The sequence below is a fragment of the Loxodonta africana genome, chromosome 3 (genome assembly GCF_030014295.1).
Source record: "Loxodonta africana isolate mLoxAfr1 chromosome 3, mLoxAfr1.hap2, whole genome shotgun sequence".
NCBI lineage: Eukaryota > Metazoa > Chordata > Mammalia > Proboscidea > Elephantidae > Loxodonta > Loxodonta africana.
In genome coordinates this window covers 29,926,048-29,939,385 of record NC_087344.1, presented here as the reverse complement: position 1 = coordinate 29,939,385, position 13,338 = coordinate 29,926,048, and the positions used below count along the sequence as shown (strand labels likewise).

Below are 13,338 nucleotides of genomic sequence, written 5' to 3'. Positions count from 1 at the left end.
GTGCCAGTGCTGATGGCCTTCAGGAATTATTTGGGTGTGGGGATGTGTGTTAAAGTTGGGTGGATGTTGGATGAGGGCACTAGGATCTCCTGCTTATTGTTTGGCAGAGGTGTAGATGGTGCCTGTCAGGATGATTGACATTGCTGGTGAGGTGACATATCTGGCTGGTCACCAAAGTGGGTGCAGGGAACATTCTTTCTGGTTACTGTGTTGGGCGGTGTGTGTACTGCTGGTTGCTGGGAGGGAGAAGGGTGTACGAGTCACTGCTCACTGGGTGGGTGCCATGGCAACTTGTACCACTGGTTGCCAGGCAGGTAGTTAAGTGGGAGCAGGGGGACACGGTTCTCATGCCTCCAGTTGCTGGGGCATAACAGTGCGAGGGTGGTCGGAGGGGGCAGGAGTCTCCAGTTGCAGATCTGACAAGAGTGAGAGTACACACCATGAGGGTGGGTGTGAGTGGATATGAGGCTGCAGTCACAGGTCCAACAGTGTGGGAGCATGCACTGTAGATTGCCAGGCTGGAAGAGGTGTAGGACTCACCGCTGGTCCCCAAGAGGGTAGAAGGGGAGGAAGGAGGAAACATATTCCCCAGTCTCTGGCATGGGTGCTGAGGCACTCTCTGCAGAGGACAGTCAGTGATCAGGACCCAACCCCAACCAAATGTGAAGGAGAGGTGTTGTCTGGAGTTGGTTGTGTGGGGGATCCCTAGACGTCCCTCCAAGGATCCTCCGCTCTCCCAGAGACACCCACCCAAGTTATTAGGGACCATGGCTGGTGAGTAGTTCTGTCCTTATTTTCTGGCTCCCTTCCTGCTCTGGATCCCTAGGGCTCTTGCCCACTTACCTGCACTTTTCCTCCTTAGACCTATTTCAAGTTCTGCTCACCTTGCTTTCTCCAGGTTTGTCTACACAGTATCTGTCTCCTACTGAGGATTCCATGAAGTTACCTTCCTGTGCTCCTAATTCAAGAAGGCTGTTTGCTTCATCTCAAGATGGCAATCCTGCACTGGGCCATCTGGTAGGGCACCTACAGTCCCTAAGAGTCTTAGTCATCTAGTGCTGCTGTAACAGAAATACCACAAATGGATGACTTTAAAAAACATAAGTTTATTCCTTCCGTCTATCAGGCTAGAAATCCAAATTCAGGGTGTCAGCCCCAGGGGCAGGCTTTCTCTGTTGGTTCTGGAGGAAGGTCCTTGTCATCAATCTTCCCCTGGATTAGGGGCTTCTCCATGCAGGAACCCCGGGTCCAAAGGATGTGCTCTCTTCCTGGCACTGCTTTCTTGGTGTCACGGGGTCCCCCTGTCTCTCTGCTTCTCTCTTTTATATGTCAAAAGAGATTGGCTCAAGACACAGTCCAACCTTGTAGATTGAGACCTGCCTCATTAACATAACTGCCACCTATCCCACTTCATCAACATCATAGAGGTAGGATTTACAACACATAGGAAAATCACATAACACTGTCCACCAATGGATGAATGGATAAACAAAATGTGGTACACACATATAATGGAATACTATGTAATGATAAAGAATGAAGAGTCCATGAAACATACCATGGATGAATCTGGTGGTGCAGTGGTTAAGCACTAGGCTGCTAACCAAGAGGTTGGCAGTTCAAATTCACCAGCTACTCCTTGAAAACTCTATGGGGCAGTTATACTCTGTCCTATAGGGTCACTATGAGTCGGAATTGATGTGATGGCAATGCATATTAGCATACAACATGAATTAGACAACATCACCTAGGAAATTTTAAATCCTCTAGCCCTGCACAGTCTAACATAGTTAACTACTAACATCTTGGGGCTATTGAGAACCTGAAATGTGGCTAGTGCAAATTCAATTCTTATTTTTATTTAATTTCAAATTCATTTAACAGTAAATTTGATTCAATTATGGGAAAAGTATGTTTGGCATAAACTTGGTTCATGAATCTACTTTTTCAATAGTTAATTCTATGAAATGTAAATACTGATAGAGAAATTCCAGTGACACCCTTCAGCCAAAGACTGGATAGGCCCATAAAACAAAATGAGACTAAAGGGGCACACCAGCCCAGGGACAAGAACTAGAAGGCAGGAGGGAACAGGAAAGCTGGTAATAGGGAACCCAAGGTTGAGAAGGAGGAGTGATGACATGCTGTGGGGTTGTTAACCAATGTCATAAAACAATATGTGTACTACCTGTTTAATGAGAAACTAGTTTGTTCTATAAACCTTCTGTAAAACCTTGTTCTGTAAATTGTAAAGAACAATTAAAAAAAAGAAAACAAGTCTTTGCAGCAAAAATAAATAAATCACTCTGTGCTGTGCGACTGCAGTGATTTTTTTTTTTAGTGTATCAGACAGATCATGTCTGTCAAGAAAATTTATTATTAAGAAATAAATGTTAGAGACACTTATTACAAAAAAAAACAATTCCAATGAAAAATTTCCATCCACGTTGAGCTGATCCCTGTAAGGTGGGGGTCAGACATACCTCCACTGTCCAAACTTTTTACCAATTCCAAGACCAGCCGTCCCTCCCACGGCACTCTCTGCTTCTCTTCTGGGTTTGATAATTCATTGCAACAGCCACACAGAACTTGCAGACCATACTTATAGCTAAGTGGTTTATTAAGGAAGTAACAGGGTACAACTTCGGATCAGGATCAACAGGCTACAACTCAGGATCAGGAAGCATGCAGGCAAGGTCTGGAAGTGGAGAGCACATTTATCCCTTCTTTGGTGCAGGGCAGCTCTCTCAGCTCCTCTTGGCCGTGCAAGCAAGCAGGCCCTTCTCTCTGCTGTGCGTGCCCCCTCGGTAGAGGCCTCCTCTTGGATCCTAGAGGACAGGCCTTTCTGCCTTTGGCCTCTGTGCCATCAGCTCTGCCACAAGGCCCCTTGTGGGCCTTTTGCTAACTTACAAGTTACAGTCTTTGACCCATGTTACAGCTCTTTTAGGAGGTTCCTTGCCTCTTCTTTCTCTGCTTCTTCTCTCTTCTGCTTTTGTTTCCTGTCTGAAAAACCTCTGTGGAATTGGCTGCTTGTATCCACAAACCCCTTGTCAATATTAAGGCATGGTCCTACTACCAATGCCCTCTCAGTAGGCCACAGATACTATATTTGCATACTAGGCCATAGTAACTTCATTTGCATAGTTTATAGTAACTTCATTTGCATAGTCTAGTGATGAGTCCCTGCAAGGTGCATGTCAATCACAGGGCAGGCTGCAGCCCAGGTACAGGCAAAAAGTATCAAAACCACAAGTTGTTTACAGCTTACCCAAGAAATGTCAATCAACCTGGACAAAAGCAACACACCCTCTAGGGTAGAAAATTAGGGCAAAGGGGTTAGGGGAAAAATCTCTCAAACTTTTTCTCAAAGAACCAAGGCAAAAGGCCACAGAAAGGAACTCATTTGACCATATAATTTAGTTGTTAATTCCACTAACAAATTTTTACATTCATAATAACTAGATATATTGGGTTTAAGTAAGGTATACCATTTAAAAAAAAAATTCACGTTTACATGTATCATTTTCTCATATTGCTACTAAATTTTTTAAAATTCCATCTGTGGCTTGCATTACATTTGTATTAAACAGTACCGCTCTAGTCCCAACGTCCACTTTACAAGAAATACAGGAGACAAACTAATTTTAAAAATCATGAGAAAACCATTGGAATGTTGATATTTTACCAGAAAATGACTTACCTGTAATATTCAAGAGTCAATGTTATTAAAACAAAACAAAACTGAAGGCAAATATACTATGTAAAACAGACTACAGAGATCTAAAAGTAAAAAGGCAATGTGTAAATCTTGTTTAGATTTTACCTTCAAAAAACCTAGTAACAACAATAGGTAACTGGAGACGTCTTCTTGTGTGGGACATTGAAGATTTACTTTCGTTTTGTTGACCGTCCTTATTCTTAGGAAATAGATGCTAAATATTAAAGGGTGAAATGTATGTCTGCAATTAACCATTAAATGTTTCATTGTAATAATGCATTGATATATTGATAGATGAGGCAAAATCTTAAGACTGGTGAATCTAAGTCAAGGGTTATGTGTGCTCCTTTTACTAGAACTACAGGCTTTCTTTAGGGTAAACTAAATTCCAACTTCTGCTACTGACAAAAATAAACTTGCATTCTCTTCTCATACACTTATATTTTAAAGCTCTGGGGGACTTTCAGCAATCTGGAAGTGAGGAGTTAGAGAAGATACGAGAACAAGGGTGAGTAGAAGTTTTTCCCCTTATCTTTACAAAAAACTGTATGTAACAACATTTGCAATTTAATATTTTTTTCAGGTGTGCAGTTTAGTGATATTAATTATATTAATCACGTGCAATCATCACGCATAATCAATCCCTCACTGCTTCCTACACCATGGCTCCCTCTTTCCCCATGGCCTGATAAACACTCATAAACATTGGTCTCTATACCTTTACCTTTTCTTATTATTTTATATAAGTGAGATAATACAATATTTGTCCTTTTGTGATTAACTTCTTTCACTCAGGATGTTTCAAGGCTTTATTTTTCTCTATGGCTCAGTAATATTCCATTGTATGTATGTGCCAAATTTTGTTGATCTCTTCATCTGCCGATAGATATTAGGTAGTTTCCAACTTTTGGCTATTATGAATAGTGCTGCAATGAACAGTGGTGTACTTGTGTTTGTTTCCTTCAGTACTTTCAAGTCTCTCGGGTATACCCCTGTAAGTGGAACTGCTTGCTCACATGGTAGTATGGTTTAACTTTTTCAGACGCTGCCAAACTCTTTGCCAGAGTGGCTATACCAGTTTGTCTTCCCACCATCAATGGATAAGGGTTTCAATTTTTTCCTATCTTTGCCAGTATTTTGTTTTCTGTTTTTTTACTGGGTTGTTCATCTTTCTATTTAAGTTATAGAAATTTTTAATATATTTTGGATATTAGACCCTTATCAGATATATGGTTTCTGGAAATTTTCTTTCAGTCTATAGTCTTGCATTCTCGTACTTCTTACGCACTTTTATATTTTTAAGCTCTGGCGGGTTTTTCACTTTTTTGAAAAGTCTTTTGATGAACAAAAGTATTTAACCTTTATAAGGTCCCATTTATCTACTTTGTCTTTTGCTGCTTGTGCTTTTGTTGTCCTTTCTAATCCATAGGTAAAAACTAGGCTCCACAGCCACACTCTATATTTTCTTCAAAGAATTTTATGCATTTAGTCAACTGGTTCTGGTGCAAGGCATGGACCCTGACTCATTCAATCTGCATACTGAATGTAGAGCTTTTCTTCGTGATCGGTTTGTATTTATATTCATTCACACACTCATAGATTTACTTATGTTAGATGTATGGGCTCCCTAATAACCTGAAAAAGATTCTCTTTTCACCTGAATATAATTTATCAAAATAAATAACCAACACCCAAAGACAGGGAAATTATACCCAGTGTTACCAGAATATGCTAGAATCGCCAGTTGAGGAGGAAAGGACAAGACTGGGGACAGTTTCCTTGATACAAAATGTGGAAATAAATTTTTCCTTCTGGAGACAGGACACAAATGTTGCTTTGAAGGCTTTGGGAGGGGAGAGCACAGCAAATGAAAAAGCCCCATCCACATTAGCTGACCCCCCTCTTCTCAAGGACTCAAGCACCACGCAGACAGCTGATTCCAGCACTTTAGGGTAAGCAACAAGCCGGCGTGGACGGAAAGACCTGGACTCTTGGAGAAGTGGACGAAAAGACCTGGACTCTTGGAGAAGTGGCTATGGCTCTTGAACACCCACTGAGGGTGAATCAATCAGGAATGAGCCGTGAACCTGTGACCTTTGACCCAAGATCACCACCTATATGGATCCTCACCCTCTGACATGTCAACATCTGCACAGCCGGCAGAGGTGGAGGGAGTGAGCAGATTTGCACACCTATTCGATGGCACTAGTTTTTTTTTTTTTTTCCAGTTACCACGTCAGGAGTGTAGTAATGGCGACAGCCTCTGGCATTGTGGTAAAGAGGCACAGCAGCCACATCCTACAGCTGGGACCTGAAGAGAAACTATTTTCCACAAAAGACTGTCTGGCCCTGGTCTCAGACTAAGCTGGCTGCAGCAGTGGAGCTTGATAAATATGGGCCTGAGGTCTAACTGATACTGGTACGTGTCAACCCCTCTGCTCAGCCAACGTGGGGCTGCTTGTCAGATGAGTCACCACCCGAACACCTCCCCTGCAAAACAGAAGTGTGTTAATTCCCCTAGAAAAGAGCCTCTCTAGATCCCAACAGAAACGGGCAGAATAGGTTACTTTAGGAATATTAAATGGCACAGCCTCTTTAAAAAAGTTTGCCAGTTTCTTAAAAAAGTTAAACATAACTTACCATATGACAGCAATCCCACTCTTAGGGATATATGCAAGAAAAATTTAAAAATTATGTTGACATAAAACCTATGAAAGAATGGTTTAACAGCTTTATTCATAACAAGGGGATATGCAAATATCCTCCACATGGTGAAAACACAACTACAGTGTGTATATACAATGGAATACTGAATAGCAAAAAAAAGAAAACGACAAACTATCAATACGTTCATCAGTGCAGATGATTCTCAAATATATCATGCTAAGTGAAAGGATCAAAAAGCAACATACTGCATGATTCGCATAGGGGCTTTTAGAGGTTTGACTAAAAAGAGGCAGCATGAGGGAGATTTTTAGAAAGAAGACAGGTACTGTTCAGAACTTTGATTATGCTACTGAGTGTAAGGTTAATGAATTTCTCAACTCCCATCCCAAAAGTGAATGACTTTCCAAACTTTGAAAAAAAACTCCTTTAGGTGGCAGTACAATACCCTGCTGTGCAGCCAGTCATTTATCTAACGAATTCCTTCCTGTTAGACACTGACTTTCATGCTTTCCACTATCTATCATGCTTTCCACTATCCAGGCGCCGTTTTAGTGCCCAGGGAGTTCCACAAGATGACTCTACAAGGGTAATTGCTGGGTCAAGGGAAACTCTAATTTGAAGGCTTCTGCTACCAGCAGCAACCATCTGCCAGGCACCTTACATGAGGAGTTAGTGAAGCAGCCTGGGGCACAGTGGCACTAAATAAACCTCCAGGCCTAAGAACCCCTTTTGTTATCACCACAATTAAGTAACCATACCTGGGCTCCCACCTTGTCCAGGCTGTCATGGGTGTGTACACCAGGAGGATCAGAGGTTACCGTTCCAGTGCAGCCCAGCGAGTGCAGCCTCAGGTCTTGTCTTGGTCCATAGTCCATCTGTTGTTAGGTGCCGTTGAATCAGTTCTGACTCATAGCAACCCTATGTACAACAGAAAAAAAACACCGACTGGTCCTGTGCCATTCTCACAATCATTCTTATGCTTGAGCCCATGGTTAGAGCCACTGTGTCAATCCATCTCATTGAAGGTCTTCCTCTTTTTTGCTAACCTCTACTTTACAGAGCATTATGTCTTCTCCAGGGACTGGTCCCTCCTGGTAACATGTCCAAAGTGTGTGAAAAGAAGTCTTACCACCCTCGGATCTAAGGAGCACTGTTGCTGTACTTCTTCCAAGGCAGACTTGTTCATTCTTCTGGCAGTCCATGGTATAGTCAACATTCTTCATCAAACCATAATTCAAAGGCATCAATTATTCTTCGGTCTTTCTTATTCATTGTCCAGCTTTCGCATGCCTGTGAGGCAATTGAGAACATCATGGCTTGGATCAGGTGAACCTTAGGCCTTTAAGTGGCATTTTTGCTTTTTAACATTTTAAAGAGGCCTTTCGCAGCAGATTTGCCCAATGCAACGCGCCTCATTTGATTTCTTGACTTCTGCTTCCATGAGTGTTGATTGTGGATCCAAGTACAACGAAATCCTTGACAACTTCAGTCTCTTCTCTGTTTATCATGATGTTGCTTATTGGTCCAGTTGTGAGGATTTTTGTTTTCTTTATGTTAAGGTGTAATCCATGCTAAAGGCTGTGGTCTTTGATCTTCACCAGTAAGTGCTTCAAGTCCTCTTCACTTTTAGCAAACAAGGTTATATCACCTGTATATTGCAGGTTGTTAAGGAGTCTTCATCCAATCTTGATGCAGTGTTCTTCTTCAGATAGTCCAGCTTCTCGGATTATTTGCTTAGCATACAGATTGAATAAATATGGTGAAAGAATACAACTTTAACATTTTTCCTGATTTTAAACCATGCAGTATCCCCTTGTTCTGTTCAAACTACTGCCTCTTGGTCTGAGTACAGTTCCTCGTGAGCACAATTAAATGTTCTGGAATAACTATTCTTTGCAATGTTATCCATAATTTGTTATGATCTACACAGTTGAATGCCTTTGCATAGTCAAAACCTAGGTAAAAATCTTTCTGGTATTCTCTGCTTTTAGCCAGGATCCATCTGACATCAGCAATGATATCCCTGGATCCACATCCTCTTCTGAATCCAGCTGGAATTTCTGGCAATTCTCTGTCAACGTACTACTGCAACTGCTTTTGAATGATCTTCACCAAAGTTTTACTTTTGTATGATATTAACAATATTGTTCAATAATTTCTGCATTCTGTTGGATCACCTCTCTTTGTAGTGGGCACAAGTATGGGTCTCTTTCAGCTGGTTGGCCAGGTAGCTGTCCTCTAAATTTCTTGGCATACACAATTAAGCACTTCCAGAGCTGCATCCATTTGTTGAAACATCTCAATTGGTATTCCATCAATTCCTGGAGCCTTGTTTTTTGCCAACGCCTTCAGTGCAGCTTGGACCTCTTCCTTCAGTACCATCAGTTCTTAATCATATGCTACCTCCTGAATCATTGAACGTCAACAAATTCTTTTTGGTACAGTGACTCTGTGTACTCTTTCCATCTTCTTTTGATGCTTCCTGTGTGATTTAATATTTTTCCCGTAGAATCCTTCAATATTACAACTCGAGGCTTGAAATTTTTTTCAGTTCTTTCAGCTTGAGAAATGCCACACATGTTCTTCCCTTTTGGTTTCTGTCTCCTGGTCTTTGCACATTTCGTTATAGTACTTAACTTTGTCTTCTTGAGCAGCCCTCTGAAATCTTATGTTCAGCTCTTTTACTTCTTCATTTCTTCCCTTTGTTTTAACTACTCTATGTTCAAGAGCAAGTTTCAGAGTTTCTTCTGACATCCATTTTGGTATTTTCTTTTTTAATGACCTCTTGCTTTCTTCACATATAATGTCCTTGATGTCATTCTACAACTCCTCCTTTGGTCCTTAGTGTTCAATGTGTCAAATCTATTCTTGAGATGGTCTCTAAATGCAGGTGGGATGTACTCAATGTCGTATTTTGGGTCTTGTGGACTCGTTCTAATTTTCTTCAGTTTCAACTTGAACTTGCATATGTGCAATTGATGGTCTGGTCCAGCTGGCCCCTGGCTTTGTTCTGACTGATGATATTGAACTTCTCCATCATCTCTTTCCACAGGTGTAGTTGATTTGGTTCTTGTGTATTCTATCTGATGAGGTCCACGTGTATAGTCCTGGTTTATGTTGTTGAAAAATGGTATTTGCAATGAAGAAGTCATTGGTTTTGCAAAATTCTATCATAAGATCTCTGGCATCATTTCTATCACCAAGGCCGTATTTTCCAAGTACGAATCCTTCTTCTTTGTTTCCAACTTTTGAATTCCAATTGCCAGTAATTATCAATGAATCCTGATTGCATATTTGATCAATTTCAGACTGCAGAAGTTAGTAAAAATCTTCAATTTCTTCATCTTTGGTCTTAGTGGTTGCTGCGTGAATTTGAATAATAGTCATATTACCTGGTTTTCTTTATAGGTGTATGGATATTATTCTACCATTGACAGTGTTATACTTCAGGATAGATCTTGAAATGTTCTTTTTGACAATGAACGTGACACCATTCCTCTTTAACTTGTCATTCCCATCATGATAGAGCATATGATTGTCTGATTCAAAATGCCGATACCAGTCCATTTCAGCCTAGGATATCAATGTTTATACATTCCATTTCATTTTTGACAACTTCCAATTATCTTAGTTTCATACTTTGTACATTCCACATTCTGATTATTAACAGATGTTTGCAGCTCTTTGTTCTCATTTTGAGTAGTGTCACATTGGCAAATGAATGTCCCAAAAGCTTGACTCCATCCACATCATTAAGGTCAACTGTACTTTGAGGAGGCAACTCTTCCCCAGTCATATTTTGACTGCCTTCCAACCTGAGCGTCTCATCTTCTGGGACTGTATCAGACAATGTTCTGTTGTTATTCATAAGGTTTTCACTGGCAATTTTTTCAGAAGTAGCCTGCCAGGTCTTCTTCCTAGTCTGTCTTATTCTGGAAGTTCTGTTGCAATCTGTTTACCTAGGGTGACCCTGCTGGTATTTGAAATACCAGTGGCAAAACTTCCAGTATCCTGGCAACATGCAAGCTCCCACAGTATGACAAACTGAGAGACACACGGATGGTCAGAATTACCAAAAACAGGACTCTGTGACTGAGCACAGGCTCTGTGGGTGCATGGGAAAGAAGATCCACAGCAGGTAGGTCATGGTGGGGCTCTATATGTCATACCATTGCCTAGGGTCCCAGAATGAGTCAACTATCCATGCAAACCCTGATTCTTACACCACCATTTCAGAGGAGGGCACTTCTGTGGGATGATTTTGGGTTAAAACTTTCTGTGCAGTTTAATCATCAGTAAACCAGGTATCCTGATAATATTCAGAAAGAAATGATATGCAATGCAAAAAATTACACTAGCACGCTAAACATTCTGTACAATCCCGATTATATTAAAGCCATTATTTGTAGTAATGAAAGGCTGCAAAATCAAACAAAACGCCAAGAGTTGTGATATCCTAAGTGATATTTTTAACATGTAATTTTCAGTTCAAATCAAATTTTCTACAATTAGGGCATGCTGCTTTGTACTGAAAAATATTAAAACATGACTTTGTTGATGAAAAGAAAACACATACTTCAAAACAACCACATACTGATAAACTTTCTAATGAGAATTTTTATATAAATTGGAACAAAATGCAAACAACACTTATAAAAATGTATGACCTAGAATAGGACTGAAAGGAATCTTAGGGGAATATTTATCACCTGAATGTTTAACAGAAAATAAAAAGTAGAAATTAATGCACATGGGTATAAAGCAGTGGTAATTTTCACATTTGGACATCTGATAAGATTCCTCCCCTAGTATAAATATCCTTGTGCAGAAATCTAGAAACTACATGATTGATGGCTTTCTCAATGCTGACAGTTACAGGGTACCTCAACTGTGCGAGGTTTCATAGGCATCCTGAGGAGGGACACTGAAGGCTTTCACCACCTTTTATATATACAGGATCAATCCAAAATGTAATATCTCACATGATGTTCTCTAGTACTTTACATTTACATGATACTTCTTCTGTGTGACTTCTCACATGTTCCATTAGTTAAATAGGGAAGACTTTTCCATATACATGAATGTGACTGAAAGTAGGGAAGAAAATGAAAAATTTTCCTATATTCCTTACACTTATATGGTTTCTCTGCCATATTTCTTTTTTCAGGTTTCAGAAAAGATAAAGGATGCATGTTACCCAATGATACCTATATGTATATTGTTGCAAAGGATGAGGGACACGTGAAGACATTCCCACATTTCTTACATTAGTAAGTCCTCTCTCAAATGTGAGAACTTGTATGTCTAGTGAAGTTTGAGGAATGACAAACATTCCTTACATTCAAAAGGCCTCTCTTCACCGTGTGAGGAATGACTAAAGGCTTTCCCACATTCCTTACATTCATAAGGCCTCTCTCCACTGTGAGAACTTATACATGTAGTGAGGTGTTAGAAACAACTAAAGCCTTTCCGATATTCCTTACATTCATAAGGCCTCTCTCCACTGTGAATTCTTATATGTCTACTAAGGAATGGACAGTCACTAAAGCCTTTTCCACATTCCTTACATTCATAAAGCTTCTCTCCACTATAAGTTCTTATATGTCTAATGAGGCATGAGGAACTAATAAAGGCTTTCCACATTCCTTATACTCATAAGGCCTCTCTGAACTGTGAGCCCTGATATATGTAATGAGTTTTGAGGAAGAACTAAAGCCTTTCCCACATTCCTTACATTCATAAGACCTCTCTCCACTGTGACTTTTTATATGTGTAGTGAGGCGTGAGGAATAATGAAAGGCTTTTCCACGTCCCTTACATTGATAAGGCCTCTTTCCACACTGAATTCTTATATGTATAGTGAAATGTGAGGAACAACTACAGGGTTCACTAGAATTCTTACATTTACAAAGTTTCTCTTCAGTAAGAGTTCTTACACAAGGTTTTAGGTAAGAAGGAAACCACAGACTTTTCCACATTCTTTACACTGGTAGGTTTGTATCCAACGTGAGATCTGATGTGATGTTTAAAGTCTATGAAGCCTATGAAGGATTTTCTGTACACTCAACATTCAGAAGAATTACTCCAGTAGGAATTCTTTTGAACCCGGTAAGATCTACAATCCTGGTGAAAGTTTCTCCATACTGATTACCTTCATTATTTTTCTCTACTATACCTTCTTTACTTTCATGGTGACTCTCTCCCATATATCTTCTGTTAAATATAGACAGCAAATTGATAGAATTAAATTTGATACATTTCATAATTACCATACACAGTGAATATGTCTTTTTTGCCCTGAGTTGTCTCATGTTGCATAGTTTGAATTACCTCAAAGAAGGTGATATCATTACTGTCACAGTCTTTCTAAATAAAAAGGGTTTTCTGATAATTGTGTACCAGTGAACTATGTCTCAGATACTAAATATATGATTCACATTTATGGAAATACTGTGTTGTGAAAATTATGTGAACATACCATTTTTGAACTAATTTTATGCATGCACACATACATGCACACACACACACACAGAAATATCATGACAGCTGAAAACTCACTCCTGAGGAACTGCTCACTGTCATATGAATGATACTTACCTTACAGACTTTCCCTGGTTGTTGCACTGATCTTCAATGTTATGGAATTCACAGATTACTCCTATCGTGGATGACCAGGAGTCATTCTTCATGGACAACTTTTGTCTATTGGAAAACTGACCCAATAATTTTAAGTGAAGTTTCACAGTATATAAAAAAAAAAAAAAAAAACAGGAAATTTTATGAGGAACAAGGCAGGTATGATGAAAGACTTTGTGGCATTTGGCTGTTCTAGGACTTTGGCAAGGGTCAAAACGGTAAAAAATTTATTAAGAAACAGTTCCATGACGATTGAAAGTAATGGTGATATAAATAGGGTGTATGTAGGAGAGTAAATTGGAAAGGTAATATTTAAA

General features: G+C 39.8%; 1 protein-coding gene across 1 annotated transcript in view; it reads right to left on the bottom strand.

Moving 5' to 3' along the window:
- Nucleotides 1-610: 610 nt before the first annotated feature.
- The window catches only part of LOC104846195 (zinc finger protein 669-like), a 76,321-nt gene continuing 63,593 nt past the window's right edge, over nucleotides 611-13,338 (bottom strand). The window contains exon 5 of the mRNA XM_064279905.1: nucleotides 611-13,098. The gene's annotated coding sequence lies outside the window, so the exon portion shown is untranslated. The remainder of the gene's footprint in view (nucleotides 13,099-13,338) is intronic.